The sequence below is a fragment of the Lathyrus oleraceus genome, chromosome 4 (genome assembly GCF_024323335.1).
Source record: "Lathyrus oleraceus cultivar Zhongwan6 chromosome 4, CAAS_Psat_ZW6_1.0, whole genome shotgun sequence".
In the NCBI taxonomy this organism is placed as follows: Eukaryota; Viridiplantae; Streptophyta; class Magnoliopsida; order Fabales; family Fabaceae; genus Lathyrus; species Lathyrus oleraceus.
In genome coordinates this window covers 167,674,582-167,697,299 of record NC_066582.1, presented here as the reverse complement: position 1 = coordinate 167,697,299, position 22,718 = coordinate 167,674,582, and the positions used below count along the sequence as shown (strand labels likewise).

At 38.9% G+C, this 22,718-nt stretch overlaps 1 long non-coding RNA gene and 2 pseudogenes across 1 annotated transcript; 2 read left to right on the top strand and 1 right to left on the bottom strand.

The window, feature by feature from the left end:
• Positions 1 to 583: 583 nt before the first annotated feature.
• Positions 584 to 1,951, bottom strand: LOC127135320 (uncharacterized). Its single transcript, XR_007808512.1, has 3 exons — positions 1,734 to 1,951; positions 1,198 to 1,631; positions 584 to 1,109 (listed from the first exon to the last, which is right to left on the bottom strand). It is a non-coding gene; the product is annotated as an uncharacterized LOC127135320 (long non-coding RNA).
• Positions 1,952 to 6,145: 4,194 nt separating this feature from the next.
• LOC127136543 (MMS19 nucleotide excision repair protein homolog) lies at positions 6,146 to 9,294 on the top strand (annotated as a pseudogene).
• A 779-nt stretch (positions 9,295 to 10,073) lies between these two features.
• LOC127136542 (MMS19 nucleotide excision repair protein homolog) lies at positions 10,074 to 22,300 on the top strand (annotated as a pseudogene).
• Positions 22,301 to 22,718: the final 418 nt, after the last annotated feature.

The window sequence follows — 22,718 nt, the reverse complement described above, 5'->3', positions numbered from 1 at the left end:
TTTTGAAAATGACTCGCTTGACAAAAGATGCTTTTTCCCAAAGGCAGAATCCTGCTGCAGAATTTATCGGCAAGGCTTCTTCGAAGCAAATGTGGTAAAACCTGTACAACAAAACATTCAAATTGAGCCTGGTTTAAACATTTTCGAAAATCACAATCAAAGAAAATCCCAAAGAAAAAACAGCAATAGTAATGATCAACCAGCATTTTCCAAAAATGATGATGATTTTGATGATGCTTTAGAGGATGAACGAGGGAGAGAAGAGCTGGAAAGCTACCTGGCTGCAGCTGGATTGAAATGCAAAATTTTGTCTCAAACGATCTAGGGAAGTTGAGAACTGAAAATATTAAGACTATATTGAGTACTTTATCTGCACATATAAGAGTCAGAGTGTAACATATCCAACATGAAATCAATTTTGACATATTATGATGATTGGAGTTACTCTTGATATTGGTCTCATGGTCTTTGCTTTAGACTAACATTGGAAGGGTCAACATAAATGCCTTCAAATGTTAGTACAATGTTACATTAGATGAGCATATATCAATAGAAGAAAGACCTGACAAAGTCTGATGATATATTTCAGGGGGTTCAAGGTAATGCTGATAACCCTTACAAACCCAGCTTATCTTTATGCGTTCCAGAACAAAAGTCTACTAATTTGCAGAATGCTTCCATGCTTTCTGATCTGCTCATTCCTCTCATTTGCTAGCTTTTGGATCTGCAAATTATTCAACTTCTGTTAGTTCGCAGCAATTGATAGACCATTCAACTTTTGAGCATTACAAATGATACAATAAATTAGTTGTCGGTCATTAACACTGGACCGAGCAATCTCGAGAAAATCTTGTTCGTTGTTCACTACAGGACAGTTTCTATCTCCTTTTCTCTAATGTCAACTGGCTTTCATGATCCATCACCCGCAGACATGGTTGTAAACCTGCAGAACATATCAGGCATGTACACAAAATGCAGCACCCAATCTATCCATTCCAGATTTGCAAAATAATTGCAATTTATTTGTTGCATCAGCCCGTCAGTTGGCAAAAGCTTTGGAAGTTCCATTGGTTATCGATTTAGGATACACAAAGAGATATGTGCGGTGCCTACAAACATCAGAAGTGGTAAATAGTAGGAAAGACTTGATAGATTACAGCAAGGAAACAAGTTAAGGAGAAGTCTTCAGTTTCATACCACAGTGGAAGCAAATCCAAGGCCATCCTCAAAAACTGCATTAGTTCAAGCAACCTGTTTTATTTCCTTGCAACCGCTTGATCTTCAATTTCCTGCACAATATTAACCACAGTGATATCAGCAGCAAGCAAGCAAATATTAAACAGTATCAAATAGAAGACACCGAGTCGCAGGCCAAATTCCTTCCGGCAGGTTGTCAATTTTCGGATGATTCTCTCTTGGGTTCTACCAAACCGATACCAAGACATAGAAACTGATACAAGCACCAATAACAATACAGAGTGAAGAAAACGCAGAAAATAGCAAAAGAAAAGCGATGATGAGTTTGAGTTGGAGTTGTTTATCACTTGCAAACCAACAACAATAATTCAGAAGATTCAAGATAACAACTCATAGTGTTTTTTGCTGTTGCATTTCTCCAATGTTCAATGTTACTGCAGTAATACAAAAACAATTGACAAGCATTAGAATCCAAAATTTTCCAAATTGAGCATAAGGATAAATCCAAGAGAAGGAAAGAGGTCAAAGTAACCGACCTGCTGGCGTTGAACCGGAGGCCAAACCTTCTGATATTTCCATGCAGAAGGTGATTCAAAACCTTTCCTGAAAGGTGTTCCACCAAATATGCTAGACGTTTCAAATTCTCCATCGTTTTTACTTTGATCCCCCGAAGTCTCCTCTGGAGCTTTTGCTCGAGTAACAGAAACTGTAAGATCTTCATGCTCCTTTGCACGAACACAAGGAGAGCTAAACCTTGAGCGCTGATTCTCAGAAGATGGCTTTGAAGGAATGCTCTGGTTTGGAGCTATTTCTGAGTTCCTATTGTTCATGCTTCTGGGCGTTATAACACTAGAACCTAGAACTCTGTCTCTAAAACCAATTTCATCAGATGAATATAATGAAAGGTCGTTCCTATCATGTTCAGACAAAACACCAGAAGATTGTTGCACAATCTCAACAGCAGCAGTAGCATCAATCTTCATTTTAGAATCAACATCAAAAGGAGCCTCGGAGTTTTGCTTTTGCAATGAAGACAGAGAGAGTATATCTGCTTCCAAACTAGAAAAGGCTTTGGACAACAGAGTATATTAGTGATGATAAATCAAGCCAATGCTCCGAATTCACTGCGGTAAACCAAATAATGACTGAGTCGGTTAAGTTCAGAAAAATAACCCAAAACAGAGTTAAGACAAAAGCGATTAGAAAAAGCTTAAGCTCAAATTACCTTTCCAAAAGATAGCATCGAACAAGACAACTCGTTTCTGAGCAGCAAAAAAAGTGCTTCTGAAAGCTTTCTCCTTTGAACATCAATTGCACCAACTGAAACCCTAATTTGCAAGCATAAATAGAAAAGCAGAGATCAGCACGAAAAAAAAGAGAGGGAGGCGGAGAGAATTTGAAGGAAAAAACCCTAATACTCAGAAGCGGCCGCAAACAAGATACCGCGAAATCCTAATCCCCCAAGCCAAAGGGGACCGATTGAAAGAAGCAAAGCAAAAGGGGGGCGATTGTTTACCTGAGCAAGGTGAGCTTCCCGTTTTTTTCTGTACGATTGATTGAGGGAGACGGAAAAAATTGAACGAGGGTAGCGATAAGAAAGCGAGACGCTGGAGAATGAGAGAGCATCGCGAGAGAGAGGGAGGCGGCCATTAGGGTTTCCTCCAGAGTGGGAGTTTTTCCTTGGTTTTGGTTCGGGCGGGTCAGTTGAGTTCCGACCCGGAGCTCATAACCCGCCTCAGAGGCCCAAGTTTCCTGTAGGCCTTTCGTTCATGGGCCTTGCTTTTTTTTATTTTGAATTTATTTCATTTTAATTCGTGTATTATTATTGATGGGTGAAGAGTTATTCCAACCAACCGCCTCTGGCCTGGTGGTTGAGATTTCTCCCATCTCCCATTAGGTCACCAGTTCGATTCTGGGCTTAGGCGTGCTGTTCTCATTTTATTTATTAATAAAATAATGTTAGTTTAGATTTTGTAGGATATAATTAGAAATTTTAAATAATATTAGTTTAGATTTTGTAGGATATATTTAAAAATTTAAATTAGATTTAGGTTTAGAGTAAAATACTGGTTAATTAGGTTTTTTTAATTTTAATTAGGTTTAATTAGGATAGTCCAATAGTTTCCTATTTATTAGTTTTTATTTCCTTTTTAATTTTCCTTAGTTTATATATTTAAATTAGTACTTAAATATTAATTAGTTGTTAAGTGGCATGGTGGAGAGGAATTGGTTTCTAGATCTTTAATGTAGTGGGTTCGATACTCTTAGGTGTAGTTTTTCATTCTTTTAATATTTCTTTTATATTTATGCTTTACTATTCATTTTTTTTATTATTATTCTTTGTTTAATACTATGATTTGTTTTTTTCTTTTAATTGCATCATGCATTCGAAACCATTTTTTTTAACTTATAAAAATCATATTTCCTCGATTTAATATCGAGCCCCCTTTTTTTTCACACCCTTGTAAGTCGATTGCTTTTTAAGCATCGCCATCAACCTCTCATGGCTTACTCTTGGGCCTTCTTACAATGAGCTCTTAAGCAACATCAACGTAACTTTCAATAATTTCAAACCTCGATACTTTGATTATTTTAATTTAATATTCAAATCATCTTCTTAATAAAGTTGGAAGAAAAAGATTACCTGGATGGAATGTCCAGTCGTAATCCCGAATATTAGGCTCAAGCTGTAAGAGCTTGCAAGCCATTAATATTCGTCTTCACTCTAATATTCAAATCATTTTTGTAAATAAGACGTGAAGAAAAAGGTTACCTGGATGGAATGTCCAGTCGTAATCCCGAATATTAGGCTCAAGCTGTAAGAGCTTGTAAGCCGTTAATATTCGTCTTCACTTTAATATTCAAATCGTCTTCTTAATAAATTTGGAAGAAAAAGATTACCTGGAGGGAATATCCAGTTGTAATCCCGAATATTAGGCTCAAGCTGTAAGAGCTTGCAAGCCATAAATATTTGTCTTCCTTTTAATACTCTAATATCTAAACCATTTTCTTAATATGGTTGGAAGAAAAAGATTACCTGGAGGGAATATCCAGTTGTAATCCCGAATATTAGGCTCAAGCTGTAAGAGCTTGCAAGCCATAAATATTCGTCTTCCCTCCAAAACCTTCATAAATATTCGAATCATTTTCTTAGCAATATTGGAAAGAAACAGACTGCCTGGGTGGAATGTCCAGACGTAGTCCCGAGTATTAGACCCAAGCTGTAAGAGCTTGTAGGTCATAAGTACTCGTCTTTCAAACTCCAAATTACTTAATTCCTATCTTAACCTTTTTCAATAAAGGTGGAAATGGAACATGGTGTATACCATGCACTCCTGAGGCTAGGATTCGAGATGTATATCTCGCTCATCCAAGTTCTCGCCATCACTCAAAATACATCCAACCAATCAAACCTTTTTCTCGCCGCCGTGCGATTAATCAGAAAATCTTTTTCATAAATGAAAGATATATTGTCTTAAGTGACACAAAACAATGTTTCGGCCACGATTGTTGAGTAGAGATAAATGACGCTTTTCCGAATGTAGATTTATAAATCCGTTCGATGTGTGGTACGCGTCCACTCCTCATCTGTTTTGGGTAAAACGATGTTTTTTGTCGATTAATGCAACATAGCTTTCGCTAAAATCGACCAACAAACAAACATTTTTCTACCCAGAACTACGTAAGCCTTGATTTCTCTTTCGAGATACGTAGGAGCAGGATTTGTAAATCTTGTCAGGCCCACTAATAAAAAACTTAGGTTTAGTCCTTCGTTAAAAAAAATCCAAAAACATTCTCTTCTCATCTTTTCTTTCTTTCCCACCTAATAAACTGAAAAGCCTAACATTTCAAACTAACATTAATGCACACAACTGACCTAATGGTTCCCGTTGAGTACAACGGACGTGAGGGGTGCTAATACCTTCCCCTTGCGTAATCGACTCCCGAACCCTGATATTGGTTGCGATGACCATATCTTATCCTTTATTTTGTCTTGGGTTTTATCGATATTTCCCCTTTCCTTTTTAGGAATAAATAAAGTTCGGTGGCGACTCTGTTCAGTCCATCATTGCGAGCGTGCGATCGCGCTTCGCTTTGAAGTCGTATCCCCATTTTTTCGAGGTGCGACAGACAGCATAAGGGCTGTCAAATGATCAATCTCAGGCCTGGTGAAAGTCTTCTACTTTAACAGTTTCTCAAGTTCAATTAATCCACCTTGATCTGAGTCAGAACAATTAATTTGAACATTACTTTCACCAACTGCTCCTTGCTGATTTCCAGGAGATTTATTAGCAACCTGTCTAGCTTCTTCTTGAAGACTGTCCTGCCAGTAACTTCAGTAATATGTCCACTCCTCCAGGTTGAATTGTTGAGTTCCAGAATCCCTCAGCACCGCTGGAGAGATTTTTCAATGTTCCTGTCAATAAACTTTCAACTACATTTTCCGTTTTCAAGCCAATTCGCAACTACTCCAAGGCACGGCTATTACTCCTTCAGTTGAAAATATTTTGGAACCAACGTAACCTTTTCCTTAAACCGATCATTTCCCCCAAATGCAGTCTTAGAGCCTCTTACTCAAATCTTAAGCAAAGCAAACAAAACTCAAAGATGTGTAAAACATATCGCTACACCTCCTTGTACACAATTTGATCAAACCATGTTTATGGGTGTAAGTTTTTTAACGCAGCCTGACCAGTTATTACACCAAAGTAATAACTGATTTTATCACATGATAAAGGATTCCATGTCTTGCTTGACCAAGGGAAAATAATCAATCTATCTCAAGACAAATGGTGAGGCCCAAAGGTTTATGGAATAGCAGGTGGTGACAAGTCTACATGAAACGAGTTGGTGGATAGATTCATGACCAGATGAAATGATCATGAGGAGAAAAGAAAATGAATGACCGATGAGAGAAAAATAAAAATTTCAGGGCCAAAATCGGGGTATGACACTGTCAAGAACTCTGATGCATGCATTCTCTTCTACACCAGTTTTTGGACCATTTGTTATTCCTCTGTTTCTTGAGAAACTTTCTTCTTCACTACATTCAGCAAAGATTGATCCCTTACAATATCTTAGAGCTTGCTCCGTCAAGTATGGATCCGAGAGAATTGCAAAATATGCTAAGGCGGTTTGGTCTTCATTAAAAGACACCATAAATACTTACTTGGATGAGCCAGATTTGTCTTTTAGTCTAGCACCCATAGATGGTATTGACTTTCCAAAGAATGAAGTTGTAATTGAAGCTCTGTCCCTCCTTCAAGAGCTTATTGTGCAAAATAGCAGTCAGTTAATTAGCTTGATAATTGATGATGAGGATGTCAATTTTATTATCAATAACATTTCCTCTTATGAGAATTACAACACTATTTCTGTACAAGAAAAGAAGAAGTTACATGCTATCGGTCATTCATTTTGGCCCTGAAATTTTTATTTTTCTCTCATCGGTCATTCATTTTCTTTTCTCCTCATGATCATTTCATCTGGTCATGAATCTATCCACCAACTCGTTTCATGTAGACATGTCACCACCTGCTATTCCATAAACCTTTGGGCCTCACCATTTGTCTTGAGATAGATTGATTATTTTCCCTTGGTCAAGCAAGACATGGAATCCTTTATCATGTGATAAAATCAGTTATTACTTTGGTGTAATAACTGGTCAGGCTGCGTTAAAAAACTTACACCCATAAACATGGTTTGATCAAATTGTGTACAAGGAGGTGTAGCGATATGTTTTACACATCTTTGAGTTTTGTTTGCTTTGCTTAAGATTTGAGTAAGAGGCTCTAAGACTGCATTTGGGGGAAATGATCGGTTTAAGGAAAAGGTTACGTTGGTTCCAAAATATTTTCAACTGAAGGAGTAATAGCCGTGCCTTGGAGTAGTTGCGAATTGGCTTGAAAACGGAAAATGTAGTTGAAAGTTTATTGACAGGAACATTGAAAAATCTCTCCAGCGGTGCTGAGGGATTCTGGAACTCAACAATTCAACCTGGAGGAGTGGACATATTACTGAAGTTACTGGCAGGACAGTCTTCAAGAAGAAGCTAGACAGGTTGCTAATAAATCTCCTGGAAATCAGCAAGGAGCAGTTGGTGAAAGTAATGTTCAAATTAATTGTTCTGACTCAGATCAAGGTGGATTAATTGAACTTGAGAAACTGTTAAAGCAGAAGACTTTCACCAGGCCTGAGATTGATCATTTGACAGCCCTTATGCTGTCAAGAACTCTGATGCATGCATTCTCTTCTACACCAGTTTTTGGACCATTTGTTATTCCTCTGTTTCTTGAGAAACTTTCTTCTTCACTACATTCAGCAAAGATTGATCCCTTACAATATCTTAGAGCTTGCTCCGTCAAGTATGGATCCGAGAGAATTGCAAAATATGCTAAGGCGGTTTGGTCTTCATTAAAAGACACCATAAATACTTACTTGGATGAGCCAGATTTGTCTTTTAGTCTAGCACCCATAGATGGTATTGACTTTCCAAAGAATGAAGTTGTAATTGAAGCTCTGTCCCTCCTTCAAGAGCTTATTGTGCAAAATAGCAGTCAGTTAATTAGCTTGATAATTGATGATGAGGATGTCAATTTTATTATCAATAACATTTCCTCTTATGAGAATTACAACACTATTTCTGTACAAGAAAAGAAGAAGTTACATGCTATCGGTCGTATTCTCTATCTTACTGCCAAGACTTCCATTCCTTCCTGCAATGCCGTGTTTCAAAGTCTTCTCTCAAGAATGATGGATAATTTGGGATTTTCTGCTAGTAACACCGATGGCTTGCAAAATGGTGGTAGTTTTGCCTCACAAAGTGTTAACTTCGGATTCCTCTATCTTTGTATAGAACTACTTGCAGGATGCAGGGAATTAGTTACTTTGTTTGAGGAAAAACATGGGACATATTTCACCATACTTCATAGTTTCTCAGCATTTCTATTTAATGCCTTTGGTTCAGTCTTAGCAGTAAGTGATGACAGATGTCCCCCTGATCGTGATATATACATTGGAGTGAAGGGTTTGCTGATTCTGGCAATGTTTCATCTAGATGTTTTCCCAATACCAAAATCAACATTTGAGAATATTTTGAAGAAATTCATGGCAATTATCGTAGAGGATTTTGACAAAACAGTACTATGGAATGCCACATTGAAAAGCATTATTTCATATTGGTTTGTTTGTTCAAAACTTCAGTGAGTCTGAAAAAGCTATGAGCTACAGGAGTTTTGTTGTAGACAAAATTATGGAACTACTATCGCTTGATGATATTGCTCTACCTTTTTCACTCAAAGTAGAAGCATTATCCGATATAGGCATGACTAGCATGCAAAATATGCTTACAATTCTTCAAGGGCTGGAAGGAGCTATATTTGCCAATCTATCTGAGGTCTATGTCCATAAAAGTTTACAGTCTATTGAAACTGCTGTTCAACTTTTGGAGTGCTATTCTTGCAAGCTACTTCCATGGATTCATGAACATGGGGGGTGCAGAAAAGTTTGTAGTGCAATTTGCTGTGGAGATTTGGAGCCAAGCAGGAAATTGCATGGATTTTAATTCTCCATTTGAGGATAAAGGCCTTCAAGTTCAAGAAACTCGGTTAGCTCGCCGGTAATTACTAGGAATTCTTCTTATGGACGATCACCGTACTCATGTAGATTGTCTGATTTCTCTACCATCAGATTTCAGTTTGTCCCTAGATGCATCTCATCCAAATTACAAGCACGAAAAGCTTGCCTTCAAAGATCAAGCCAGTTCGTTCTGGAGACTAGTTAAAATGAACTCTCCCAAAGGGCTTTACGCTTTAATTGGCTCAATCGGTTCATTTGTTTGTGGGTCACTTAGCATTTTTTGCTTATGTTCTTAGTGCTGTTCTTAGTATCTATTACAATCCGGAACACAGATACATGATTCGAGAAATAAATAAGTACTGCTACTTGTTGATTGGTCTTTCATCAACTGCATTTATCTTCAACATATTGCAACACTTCTTCTGGGATATTGTTGGCGAAAATCTTACGAAACGTGTGAGGGAGAAAATGCTGGCTGTCGTGCTTAAGAATGAAATTGCCTGGTTTGATCAGGAGTAAAATGAAAGTGCAAGGATTGCTGCAAAGAAAGAGCCATAGAATCACAGCATTAACACAAAAAAATCAAAACCAAGCTTGATCAAAGACCTGCATTTATCACAGTTCATGTCCAAATCACTATAGGCTTCAGATAAATAATGCAGGATTCTCGTAAGGAAATGCAACTTATCTTTCCAAATCTTACACAAACGAGGCCAGAGATACTTTTGAGACGCAGCTGGAACTGGACTGGGCGTGCACTCTTCTGACAGTAATTGCAGAATACGAATTGCCGGGAGAAAACCATGAAGAATAATTCCCAAATTCTGTATTATTTGTTCTGGTGCTATGAACAGAAGTTGAGAATGGGATAGTACTTTTCATCTGCGGAGTACGAGTGGGGACTTCGGTGCTAACTTCATCAAGTCCTGGTCCATTATTTAAATCGAAGTCTCTTGAGACACTTCCACCATTAGATAACCCACTGGACAATGAAGGTTGTTTACTTGGTAAAGGAATATCCATTTTGCCTATAGAGAAAGATCCAGCTTCAGGAGTCTCGTCCAACCTGTTTAGATCAAGATCGAATCCCACAGAGCTGCGGTCATGAGCACCAGACTCTAAGGAACCCCGATAAGCAACGTCCTCAAAACTGATTTCATCCGCCACCTTTAAATCAAAATCTAAGGGAGCGCGGTCTGCTAGCAACGTGGTTTGCCACTTTATTGAGGCCAAGCCTCCATCCTAGAAACATCCCTGTAACCAAAATTAGTTGGTTAGAAATCAAGTTTCCCGCATCAATGTCAAAACACCATAATAGAAGAGAAACATATGGGAACGGAGAAAGTGTCTCACATTGTGTTGATGAGCTTCAAGGACACGAACGGATTAAAAGTGCTCTTGCTCATATTGGTAGTCATGTGTTTTTAAAGATGCTTCTGGTGGACAACTTCATTCAAGCAGACTCGCACCTCAAAAGGCTTTCACAACAGACTCCCTGCAAACATCACAATAAGTCAGCATAATAACCTTGCAATCAACCTGCAATATTGATCCAACCTTCAACAACTGATAACCGGTTTTTCGATTGAGTGTCTAACAGAATTCAATTTCAATTCAACCAATTCCTAACCAACAACCTATATATTTCATCATAACTGATTCATTCACTTGGGACTCACATCCAGAAAATAAAACTCACCCACAACCCTGTGCAAATTCATGAACCCTCCAAACCCGAATTCACTGCAGTAAAAAAAAACATGTTAGACAAGGCAGTAAAAATTCAAAAATCCCAAATTTGGAATCAAGACAAATTCAAGAAGAAAGTGCACGGATCATATTACCTTTTCCAGACTAAGCACCGAAATGAGGCAAACCAACTGAGCACCCTAAAAGATTTCGCAGGGGTACCCCTTTTGATCTGGGTAACCAGCTCAAAACCCTAAATCGGGTGAGTATAAAAGGAGGAAGAAACCCTAATCAAGAAAAAAAATGGAGAAGAGGATATCAGCCGAAAAACCCTAGGATTAAAAAAAACAGCAAGGAGGCGGAAACGAAAGGACTTTGACGAAAAGAAGAGGAGAAACGGCGAAACCCCATAGGGAATCCGCGAACGACTCAAAGGGTAAACCAAAGCAATAGTGAGGAAAAGCATTACCTCCGTTTTCGTCGATCAATCCAAGCTGCAACGGGTTAGTGCCATCTTTGATCTATTTCGCCTTTGACATAGCTTCAAGATTATTTTTCTCGCGTGTTCGCATTACTGTCATGTTGCTAATTTTCTATTGTTGTTCGAAAATGAATCTAATTGTTGAGCAAGAGAAGTGAGTGTTTTAAGCAGAGAGAGATTGAGTCGGAAGCGAAGTTGAATGGTTTTGTTTTCATTGTCTGCTGGTTTATTTGAACCCTATCTTATCAAGGCTTTAAAGCCATTAATGGTGATGCCTTTCCCACTGCCCAAAGCTGGTTGTTTCATTTGACTCTCCTTTACTTTTCCAAGTTTCCACGTGACTGTTGGTTTGAAAATGTCATTCCCCACGTGTCCCCCTTACAGCAGGCGGTTGCTCTCTTCCTTTTCGTCTTCCCGTGGTATTCCCACGTTGGGCAAGGAAATGAATTGGGTTTCCTTCGACCCGGACCCAGTCAGTCTAAGGGACTGTTGGGCACTTGGCTTTGTCTTAGCCCAAGTTCCTATGGCCCATTTCACTTTTTTTTAGTTAGTTTTTGTTATTTTATTTATTCTGGGCCATATATTTGTTTCGCTATTAATATAACAGCTGACTATTCGTGGCCTCGTGGGGATGGAGATAGCTAATTGCCTATTTGGTTCTGGGTTCAATACCTGGGCATGTTGTTTGTATTTTTAGCATTTTTTGTGACTCTCTCATATTTCTCTTAATCCTCACATTTAATTACTACTTAATTAATATGTTTCTTTTGTTTATTCATTTTTATTTTTAATATAACTTAATTGATTTTTTCTTTCTTTGGGATTTATGTAAAATATAATTTTTTAGGTGAGGTGTGTTTAAATCATGATAAGTCATCTTAATGGCTTTGATAAAAAGAAAAACCATTCAAAAAAATAATAATGATAAATATCACATAATAACATAAATTTGGTATCCTTTAATTGCATCCTTTTTACAATGAGCTCTTAAGCAACATCAACTTTACTTCCAATAGTTTCAAACTTCGGTACTTTAATTGTTTTAATTTAATAATCAAATCATTTTCTAAATAAAAAGCGAAGAAAAAGGTTACCTGGATGGAATGTCCAGTCGTAATCCCGAATATTAGGCTCAAGCTGTAAGAGCTTGCAAGCCATAAATATTCGTCTTCTCTCTAATATCCAAATCATTTTCTAAATAAAATGCGAAGAAAAAGGTTACCTGGATGGAAGGTCCAGTCGTAATCCCGAATATTAGGCTCAAGCTGTAAGAGCTTGCAAGCCATAAATATTCGTCTTCTCTCTAATATCCAAATCATTTTCTAAATAAAATGCGAAGAAAAAGGTTACCTGGATGGAAGGTCCAGTCGTAATCCCGAATATTAGGCTCAAGCTGTAAGAGCTTGTAAGCCGTTAATATTCGTCTTCTCTTTAATGTTCAAATCATTTTCTAAATAAAAAGCGAAGAAAAAGGTTACCTGGATGGAATGTCCAGTCGTAATCCCGAATATTAGGCTCAAGCTGTAAGAGCTTGCAAGTCATAAATATTTGTCTTCTCTCTAAAACACCTGCAAATATCTTAAACCATCTTCTCAATAAAGTTGGAAGAAAAAGATTACCTGGAGGGAATATCCAGTTGTAATCCCGAATATTAGGCTCAAGCTGTAAGAGCTTGTAAGCCATAAATATTCGTCTTCCCTCCAAAATATTCATAAATATTCGAATCATTTTCTTAGCAATATGGGAAAGAAACCGACTGCCTGGGTGGAATGTCCAGACGTAGTCCCGAGTATTAGACCCAAGCTGTAAGAGCTTGTAGGTCACAAGTACTCGTCTTTCAAACTTCAAAATACCTAATTCATACCTTAATACTTTTTCAATAAAGATGGAAATGGAACATGGTGTATACCATGCACTCCTGAGGCTAGGATTCGAGATGTATATCTCGCTCATCCAAGTTCTCGCCATCACTCAAAATACATCAAACCAATCAAATTCCTTTTCTCGCCGTTGTGCGACTAATCAAAAACCTTTTTCATAAACGAAAGGTATATTGTCTTAAGTGATACAAAACAATGTTTCGGCCACGATTGTTGAGTAGAGATAAACGACGCTTTTCCGAATGTAGATCTATAAATCCGTTCGATGTGTGGTATGCGTCCACTCCTCATCTGTTTTGGGTAAAACAATGTTTTCGTCGATTAAATACAGTATAGCCTTCGCTAAAATCGACCAACAAACAAACATTTTTCTACCCAGAACTACGTAAGCCTTGATTTCTCTTTTGAGATACGTAGGAGCAGGATTCGTAAATCTTGTCAGGCCCACTAATAAAAAACTTAGGTTTAGTCCTTCGTCAAAAATCCAAAAACATTTCTCCTGTCTTCTATTCTTTCATTCCCACCTAATAACTGAAAAGCCTAACAATTCAACTAACATTAATGCGCACAACTGACCTAATGGTTCCCGTTGAGTACAACGGACGTGAGGGGTGCTAATACCTTCCCCTTGCGTAATCGACTCCCGAACCCTGATATTGGTTGCGATGACCATATCTTATCCTTTCTTTTGTCGTGGGTTTTATCGATATTTCCCCTTTCCTTTTTAGGAATAAATAAAGTTCGGTGGCGACTCTGTTCAGTCTATCATTGCGAGCGTGCGATCGCGCTTCGCTTTGAAGTCGTATCCCCATTTTTTCGAGGTGCGACAGATGGCTACTCTGCTGGGGACAAGAACATCCCTAAGTGAGTCAAGCCTAGTTAGGTCGTTTGTGTGCCTTTGTCTGTTTACCTATATGGCTTTTCTTTATTGTTTTTACTATCTCTATTGTTATATTGATATAAATCTGCTGTATTGGTTCGATTACGGCTTGGTACTTGGATATTCTGGTTGCAAACCTTGTGGGAAAGACTTTTTACCCGAGTCTTGAGTAAAAACATAAGATAGGACGAGGTTGAGTAGTGCGGGTCCGCGAGATGTATTTCTCGTTGGGTCGGTACGAGAACCTCACTTAGAGTAGATTCTTGAGAGGATGTTGTCGCTCGGCAAGTAAGTTGCCGTAAGCTTCGATATTTTCTTTAGGATCCATGACTCTGAGAACCATTTGTAGAACCTTAGTTCTTTGCCCAACTAGGAAAGATGGTTGCGTAGTGTGGGTCTGCGAGATGTATTTCTCGTTAGATCGATACGAGAACCTCACCTAGAGTAGATTCTTTAGATGGAGTTGATGCCCGGCAAGTAAGTTGCCGCAGGTAGCAAACAGTCTAATGGATCCATGACTCTAGGAACTTTTTCAAAAAACCTTAGATCTTACCCGGTGAGAACCTATTCTTGGAAAACAATCTGATTCATCAGTACCTCAGACTTTTGAACCCGTGTATGAAAAAACAAATGTGCATGGCTTGCATTGCATTCATTCGCATTCCATTGCATTTGCATCTCATCATAACGCATGGCCTTCTCCAGACGAAATACCAAAAAAACTCATCCATCTTTTGTCCGTGAAGCAAAGTGATTCTCAACACGCGTTTAGAACAAAGAACCATGTCTCAGGAAATGATGGACGAGCTAAGGAAAAGCCAAGAAGCACTGAAGGGGGAACTTAATCTTTTGAAGATCCAAATGAGATGGGTCTTGGAAACCCTGCAAGTCTTGTTGGGAGGAGAGGGTCACCCAATATACGCTGCTGCAACAAAGAGAGCTACTACGCCACATCCATCTGGTGTTACCCCAGGTCAAGGGAAGTTCTATGTGGCAACTCCTCATTTACCAGTATATGGACCTCCCTCAAGGCGTCATCATCAACATCCTCTGGCTATTGCTCCTCAAAGTCACCAAAACCAGGTTCAAAACAAAAACCAGAATCAGAACAAGAGGAACAAGGATCACAATGATTCGATTCCGGTACCATATAGCAAGCTCTACCCGCTACTGATCCAGAATGCTTTGGTGACCCCTCGAGCTCTCGCACCTGTGTCACCATACCTGCCATGGTACAATCCAAATGCAACATGTGAATTCCATAAAGGGGCATTGGGACATGACCTAGACTCTTGCTGTGCGCTAAAATATTTGGTACGAGGACTGATTAACAAGAAGAGCTTAGTTTTTGAAGAAGATCACCCGAAGATCAAGTGCGAATACCATACTGGAACAATGGGGCACTCCATCGAGGAATGCAAGAGTTTTAAGCTCAAGCTGCAAGGTTTGATTGATATAAGGTCACCAACACTCAAGGAGGAAGGCTCAAGAACATATACCTTAGTTTCTGGGCCAGGTAATGAGAAAGGGAAAGGACCCTTGAAACCCCTTAAGGTTTTGTACCACAAGGAAGATGTCAGGGATATGGCTAATGAGCTATCATTGTTTCCTGGTAAGAGCATTGAGATACCGTCTTGGATTTCCAATGTCGCGACCCATATCAATGAAAGAAAGGGAGAAGTGAGTAAAGGATCCAAGAGAGTTGCGTGCAACGATGAGATTGAAGGAAAAGAATTTGAAGATCATCCTGCCAATGTCAAAAAGCTTGTTGATCCCAACTTTCAAGTGGCTGAAAATGAGCAGTTAGCAATGCCCAAAGTGTTGTACCAGCAACCCCCACCTTCTGGTCTTCATTGCCAACAATCCTGGTTTACCCCTCATCCAAATCAACAAGCCCAAGGCCCGAGGTATCACAATCAGCAAAGGCCTCAAGGTAACTTGGAAAGGAAAAATGATCCTCAACATCCGGTCTTCATGACATACAGCCAACTCCTACAACCTCTGATTCAAAACTCGTTGGTGGTTCCCAAGTCTCTTAAACCGGTTCCACAACCTTACCCACCCGGGTATGACCCAGCTAAGAAATGTGGATATCATGCCGGATCAGAAGGGCACTCAACTGAAGACTGTGACGCTTTCAAAGCCAAAGTACAGCAGCTGATTGACAACAGGTACATAGCCTTTCAAGAAGGAAGCTTGGTGGTAAATGTTAACCCATCGACCGGATAAGCGCGAAGATCTCAAAGGGTGTCCCCCTAAGTTAATGGATCAAGATTGAAGAAGTCATTCCCTAAAGCTGGCAATCATTTGGCTGTTTCAGCATTTCTTTTGTAGTTTCTTTGCATGTTGACTGTTATTTGCTTTTAAGCATTGTTGTTTTCTTTGAATTGGTAAGATTAATGAAATGTTTATGCATCTTTTGAATTGATCCATTCGTATTCACTCGTTTTTCATTTATGTTAAAAAACAAAAACAAAATACTCCTCTCATTCACTTTTGTTTATCAAATTGTTGTGTTAACAAAGATTGGAGGGAGGATGATGAAAACAAAACACCTGAAATTGTTGTGGTATGCTTTTGAGTAAAACCTTGTCGATGATGTAAGGCATTGTTTCAAATCCCCAAACACTGAAGTTATAAGGAGTGAATCCCTAGACAACCACTTTGAGCATAGAAGTTGGTGTTTATTTCGGATCTAAAACCCTTAATCTTAACCTGGGGCAGGGTAGTTATGTTCAGATAGTTTGATCATGCAGTCGATCTTTCAAAAAATCGTCCATATGTACACCCTCCAATTAGGTTCAACCACATGTTATCCTTCGCGCACGTGTTGAAGTGTCGAAGAAGCTAAGAAAAGTTAAAATTAGTGTTGGTTGATCCTTATCCACCAATAATGTGGCAGTCAATACCTTTAAAAAAATAAAATAAAAAGCCTGCTAAGTCAAAAACCACAAAATGACTTAGGCAAAAGTTGGGGGCATCCCGATGGACCGAAAGCGTCAAAAAAAAAAAAAAAAAAAAAAAAAAAAAAAAAAAAGCGGTCCAGGCAAAATTAGGGATAAAGAAAATCAATCAAAAGAGGTCATTAAATCCTCGACAAAAAATATGGTGACTGCCATTTCAAGAAAATTCGTCTTGAATCCTCATCACACCTTCGAACCCTCTTGGAAGTCGAATGCGTGTATTGAATTAACTGAACGTAGGAACTGGAGATCATCAAGAAGAAGGGGTGGGTAAAAAATAAATTTTGAGCCTTATATCCTTTTGTTTCAAAAAAACCGTGAACCAGACCACGTTACAACCCTTAAAAGACCTAATTGAGGCAGGGTTTATTTTGAAGGCATACTATAACAAGGCTGTGTTAACCTGACTCCAAACGATTTTTGTTAATCATTTGATGGCACCAACTTGCATACTGTGAATGACTTGATCACCATTGTGTTCTTATCAATGACTCGTTCACTGTATTTCACCCATTTATATCAATAAACTTTGATTTCAAATTTTTGCATAAACATTGCATTAAAATTACCATTTTTTTTGAATGCACAATCTTATTTGCAAGTCAACACTTAGCGTCAAAGAAATTCCAACAATATACAGTTGAAGAACTTGATGGAGTGAAAGAAGTCTAGTCAAGGGCAAATCACTTTGAGCATCAGTTAATTCGAGCTAATCACTCCATGGTTCAGTTAGCCAAGAGTATTTTGCTTTAAGACTTAGGCTGGGGCAAGCCACCTCAGAGCTCAATGAGTCCAGCTATCCAAAGGACAATCAATCAAGAGTCTACCATTCCAGCATTTGGTTAGTCAAGTTCGGACCGCTGCAAGTTACAAACGCTTGGGGCATGCCATCTCGAGGTAGTCTCATGGCAGGTTGTTTCCAAACCCACTCTCAAGGTTAACATTGCCAAAGTCTCAACAAACTGGGGCAAGATGAGCCACAGAGGGGCAGAACCTCTTTCTTCGTGCTTTCAAACTGCTCAAACAAATTCTGCCATACGTCAACAACTATCGAGTTTAAGACGAGTGCCTGAAAATTATGCTAGCACGATTCATTGATCCTCCAAAAGGATCCATTGGCTAAGTTGTGGCTATCAAGCTGGATAGAATTCTCCTTTGACAACATCTATCACAAATATTTGGTTAAGTTCTCGGTGTTGAGGAATCATGAGCCTCCATAAAAAGCCTTTACCAACTCCCAGTCCACTCAGGTGTCAGCATCCTCAAAATCATGATCATTCATATATCATGCATAAAAGGAAATTCAAATCATGCATAGCCGAAATGTACTTCGTGCTCATTTTCCATTGACCCAGGTCTTGTTGTCGATCCTAGATCCTTTGACCTCTAATTCCAGTTTGTATTTGTTGCCCTTAAACCAACATTCGGTCTTCCCGGTCATTTTCAAGTCCAATTGTTGTTGGCAAAATCCGTTAAAGGGTGGTTGTAGTCCATTGCTTACGGTCAGAGTCCAATCCTTTTTATTCCGGGGTCCGTTCATGCTTGAACCTACTCTGAAGATTCTTTGTTCAATCCTATTCAGGTCTTATACGAACCTGTCATTGAACCTTTTTATTCCGGGGTCCGTTCATGCTTGAACCTACTCTGAAGATTCTTTGTTCAATCCTATTCAGGTCTTATACGAACCTGTCATTGAACCTTTTTATTCCGGGGTCCGGTCATGCTTGAACCTACTCTGAAGATTCTTTGTTCAATCCTATTCAGGTCTTATACGAACCTGTCATTGAACCTTTTTATTCCGGGGTCCGGTCATGCTTGAACCTACTCTGAAGATTCTTTGTTCAATCCCATTCAGGTCTTATACGAACCTGTCATTGAACCTTTTTATTCCGGGGTCCGTTCATGCTTGAACCTACTCTGAAGATTCTTTGTTCAATCCTATTCAGGTCTTATACGAACCTGTCATTGAACCTTTTTATTCCGGGGTCCGTTCATGCTTGAACCTACTCTGAAGATTCTTTGTTCAATCCTATTCAGGTCTTATACGAACCTGTCATTGAACCTTTTTATTCCGGGGTCCGGTCATGCTTGAACCTACTCTGAAGATTCTTTGTTCAATCCCATTCAGGTCTTATACGAACCTGTCATTGAACCTTCTATTCCGGGGTCCGGTCATACTTGAACCTATACTGAAGTTTTTTCTCTGTTTGTTCAATACCATTTAGGTCATGTATGAACCTGTTGTTGAACCCTCATTCCGGTGTCAGGACATACATGAACCTGCTCTGAAGTTTTTCCAAAGTTTGTTCAATACCATTCAGGTCATATCTGAACCTGTCATTGAGCTTTATTCCGGTGTTAGGTCATGCTTGAACCTACTCTGAAGATTCTTTGTTCAATCCTATTCAGGTCATGTACGAACCTGTCATTGAACCCTTATTCCGGTGTCAGGTCATACATGAACCTGTTCTGAAGAGTTTTCTCCTTGATTATTCCCCAGCGTTGTCAGGTCTTATATGAACCTGTCATAGCATCTTTTTCTTTATTCGGTTGTATTCTAAGTGCCGTTTATCAAATCTCACTTTGAATACTCCCCAGTGTGTGTCTGATTCGCCAGCAGGACTGTTTTCCCAGCAAGTTGTTTCTTACCGTTTGTCTGTCCCCCTGTGGATCATCAGCATTCCCCACAGTTTGGTCTGCCCAGTAGCATCTCCTGTCAAGGGTCCATCATATCCCTAGCAGATAAAATTACAAAAAAAGAATCATACATCCATGCATATCCATGCATATCATGGCATATCATATCATATCACATCATGTCATAGGGATTCAGGATCAAAATCCGGGTCTTCTTAGTATTTAATCATCTTCCACTATGATCATATGAAGAGTGTCCTGCTTCATATTCTCTAGTTGAAGATACTTAAATAGGGGCAACTGTCATACCCCGATTTTGGCCCTGAAATTTTTATTTTTCTCTCATCGGTCATTCATTTTCTTTTCTCCTCATGATCATTTCATCTGGTCATGAATCTATCCACCAACTCGTTTCATGTAGACTTGTCACCACCTGCTATTCCATAAACCTTTGGGCCTCACCATTTGTCTTGAGATAGATTGATTATTTTCCCTTGGTCAAGCAAGACATGGAATCCTTTATCATGTGATAAAATCAGTTATTACTTTGGTGTAATAACTGGTCAGGCTGCGTTAAAAAACTTACACCCATAAACATGGTTTGATCAAATTGTGTACAAGGAGGTGTAGCGATATGTTTTACACATCTTTGAGTTTTGTTTGCTTTGCTTAAGATTTGAGTAAGAGGCTCTAAGACTGCATTTGGGGGAAATGATCGGTTTAAGGAAAAGGTTACGTTGGTTCCAAAATATTTTCAACTGAAGGAGTAATAGCCGTGCCTTGGAGTAGTTGCGAATTGGCTTGAAAACGGAAAATGTAGTTGAAAGTTTATTGACAGGAACATTGAAAAATCTCTCCAGCGGTGCTGAGGGATTCTGGAACTCAACAATTCAACCTGGAGGAGTGGACATATTACTGAAGTTACTGGCAGGACAGTCTTCAAGAAGAAGCTAGACAGGTTGCTAATAAATCTCCTGGAAATCAGCAAGGAGCAGTTGGTGAAAGTAATGTTCAAATTAATTGTTCTGACTCAGATCAAGGTGGATTAATTGAACTTGAGAAACTGTTAAAGCAGAAGACTTTCACCAGGCCTGAGATTGATCATTTGACAGCCCTTATGCTGTCAAGAACTCTGATGCATGCATTCTCTTCTACACCAGTTTTTGGACCATTTGTTATTCCTCTGTTTCTTGAGAAACTTTCTTCTTCACTACATTCAGCAAAGATTGATCCCTTACAATATCTTAGAGCTTGCTCCGTCAAGTATGGATCCGAGAGAATTGCAAAATATGCTAAGGCGGTTTGGTCTTCATTAAAAGACACCATAAATACTTACTTGGATGAGCCAGATTTGTCTTTTAGTCTAGCACCCATAGATGGTATTGACTTTCCAAAGAATGAAGTTGTAATTGAAGCTCTGTCCCTCCTTCAAGAGCTTATTGTGCAAAATAGCAGTCAGTTAATTAGCTTGATAATTGATGATGAGGATGTCAATTTTATTATCAATAACATTTCCTCTTATGAGAATTACAACACTATTTCTGTACAAGAAAAGAAGAAGTTACATGCTATCGGTCGTATTCTCTATCTTACTGCCAAGACTTCCATTCCTTCCTGCAATGCCGTGTTTCAAAGTCTTCTCTCAAGAATGATGGATAATTTGGGATTTTCTGCTAGTAACACCGATGGCTTGCAAAATGGTGGTAGTTTTGCCTCACAAAGTGTTAACTTCGGATTCCTCTATCTTTGTATAGAACTACTTGCAGGATGCAGGGAATTAGTTACTTTGTTTGAGGAAAAACATGGGACATATTTCACCATACTTCATAGTTTCTCAGCATTTCTATTTAATGCCTTTGGTTCAGTCTTAGCAGTAAGTGATGACAGATGTCCCCCTGATCGTGATATATACATTGGAGTGAAGGGTTTGCTGATTCTGGCAATGTTTCATCTAGATGTTTTCCCAATACCAAAATCAACATTTGAGAATATTTTGAAGAAATTCATGGCAATTATCGTAGAGGATTTTGACAAAACAGTACTATGGAATGCCACATTGAAAAGCATTATTTCATATTGGTTTGTTTGTTCAAAACTTCAGTGAGTCTGAAAAAGCTATGAGCTACAGGAGTTTTGTTGTAGACAAAATTATGGAACTACTATCGCTTGATGATATTGCTCTACCTTTTTCACTCAAAGTAGAAGCATTATCCGATATAGGCATGACTAGCATGCAAAATATGCTTACAATTCTTCAAGGGCTGGAAGGAGCTATATTTGCCAATCTATCTGAGGTCTATGTCCATAAAAGTTTACAGTCTATTGAAACTGCTGTTCAACTTTTGGAGTGCTATTCTTGCAAGCTACTTCCATGGATTCATGAACATGGGGGGTGCAGAAAAGTTTGTAGTGCAATTTGCTGTGGAGATTTGGAGCCAAGCAGGAAATTGCATGGATTTTAATTCTCCATTTGAGGATAAAGGCCTTCAAGTTCAAGAAACTCGGTTAGCTCGCCGGTAATTACTAGGAATTCTTCTTATGGACGATCACCGTACTCATGTAGATTGTCTGATTTCTCTACCATCAGATTTCAGTTTGTCCCTAGATGCATCTCATCCAAATTACAAGCACGAAAAGCTTGCCTTCAAAGATCAAGCCAGTTCGTTCTGGAGACTAGTTAAAATGAACTCTCCCAAAGGGCTTTACGCTTTAATTGGCTCAATCGGTTCATTTGTTTGTGGGTCACTTAGCATTTTTTGCTTATGTTCTTAGTGCTGTTCTTAGTATCTATTACAATCCGGAACACAGATACATGATTCGAGAAATAAATAAGTACTGCTACTTGTTGATTGGTCTTTCATCAACTGCATTTATCTTCAACATATTGCAACACTTCTTCTGGGATATTGTTGGCGAAAATCTTACGAAACGTGTGAGGGAGAAAATGCTGGCTGTCGTGCTTAAGAATGAAATTGCCTGGTTTGATCAGGAGTAAAATGAAAGTGCAAGGATTGCTGCAAAGAAAGAGCCATAGAATCACAGCATTAACACAAAAAAATCAAAACCAAGCTTGATCAAAGACCTGCATTTATCACAGTTCATGTCCAAATCACTATAGGCTTCAGATAAATAATGCAGGATTCTCGTAAGGAAATGCAACTTATCTTTCCAAATCTTACACAAACGAGGCCAGAGATACTTTTGAGACGCAGCTGGAACTGGACTGGGCGTGCACTCTTCTGACAGTAATTGCAGAATACGAATTGCCGGGAGAAAACCATGAAGAATAATTCCCAAATTCTGTATTATTTGTTCTGGTGCTATGAACAGAAGTTGAGAATGGGATAGTACTTTTCATCTGCGGAGTACGAGTGGGGACTTCGGTGCTAACTTCATCAAGTCCTGGTCCATTA